Source organism: Hyperolius riggenbachi, chromosome 7, assembly GCF_040937935.1.
Source record: "Hyperolius riggenbachi isolate aHypRig1 chromosome 7, aHypRig1.pri, whole genome shotgun sequence".
NCBI lineage: Eukaryota > Metazoa > Chordata > Amphibia > Anura > Hyperoliidae > Hyperolius > Hyperolius riggenbachi.
In genome coordinates this window covers 272,376,740-272,377,952 of record NC_090652.1, presented here as the reverse complement: position 1 = coordinate 272,377,952, position 1,213 = coordinate 272,376,740, and the positions used below count along the sequence as shown (strand labels likewise).

General features: G+C 47.0%; 2 non-coding genes across 2 annotated transcripts; both read right to left on the bottom strand.

Moving 5' to 3' along the window:
* Positions 1-352: 352 nt before the first annotated feature.
* On the bottom strand, positions 353-424 carry TRNAA-CGC (transfer RNA alanine (anticodon CGC)). Its single transcript has one exon. It is a non-coding gene; the product is annotated as a tRNA-Ala (tRNA).
* Positions 425-714: 290 nt separating this feature from the next.
* TRNAG-GCC (transfer RNA glycine (anticodon GCC)) lies at positions 715-785 on the bottom strand. The gene has a single exon. It is a non-coding gene; the product is annotated as a tRNA-Gly (tRNA).
* Positions 786-1,213: the final 428 nt, after the last annotated feature.

Genomic DNA, 1,213 nt, shown 5'->3' with positions numbered 1-1,213 from the left:
TTGGTTCATTGGGACACCCCTCATCGTGGCACTAAAGTTTAGTTATGGGGAAGACTTGTTGCACCCATCGCTCTCCCTCCCACTACATGTCATTGTGCTCAATGTACATCAAACCAACCAGCTTGTCGCTACCTCGGCCGTGTGAGATGCGCAGTTCTATTGTTACTTTGCAGCTGCTCGACTTTCTACCTCCAGTACTTTGCATTGCAATTGTAACGCCACGTGTCTGCGCGCGCTTCAGGAAAATAAAGCGATGCTGTGACAGAACGGGATGCAGGGTGTCACGTGACGCATCCATCTCTTTTCTTCCCCGTGTGAATGACACATGATAGTTACATTGTAACAAAAGCGCTGGAGATGCCGGGGATTGAACCCGGGACCTCACACATGCGAAGCGCGCGCTCTACCACTGAGCTACATCCCCCAGCTGACTGCGCCCTTCGTACCTATTGGATAGGAAGCGCTTCAGTCCGGCCACGTGTTCCCAAAGCTTTTCACTTTGTTCTGCCGTGTGATCCTTCCTTTTATTGTATCCTCCCATGTACTGCTCTTGTGACACACAACAGCGCACACGTGATAATAAACCTAGACACAGCAGCAGTCATATCTGCAGAAGATCCTACGTTTCCGTTACGTCTAGAATGTAATAAAGTAACGTTCTGCAGCACTTAGGAATAAAAATCAAAGCTACACAGGAGAAAAAAAAATCTTGCTTGCATTGGCCGGGAATCGAACCCGGGCCTCCCGCGTGGCAGGCGAGAATTCTACCACTGAACCACCAATGCTTCACATGAACTTAATCTGTACATAGCTCTGCTACTAGTTAGATTTTGTGTGTTTCATACATGAAATACTTCATTTCCTGTACTCCCCTGTTTGCCTTTGAGGAAGTTCTGTCCCTTTACTGCAGACAATGCGGTCCAGGTGAACCTCAATTCATTGCAAGCCTCAAGCAACACAAGCAGCTAGATCAGAGTGTTCCTAGAATCTTGCTAGCTATGATTTCTTTCAGCTATTCATAAAACCCAGCCTCTAAAACACAAAAAAATCATAGTGATGAAAGTTTATTTCATACAAATCTGTAGAGAAAAAAAAAAGTTAGATACTCACCATTGTAGCGCTCTGATCCTCAGTGCCCTCTCTGCTGGTCGTCAGGACCCTCTTTGTGGTGACACGCCCCTTCATGCATGGCCACACTGCGCAGGTGCCTGTA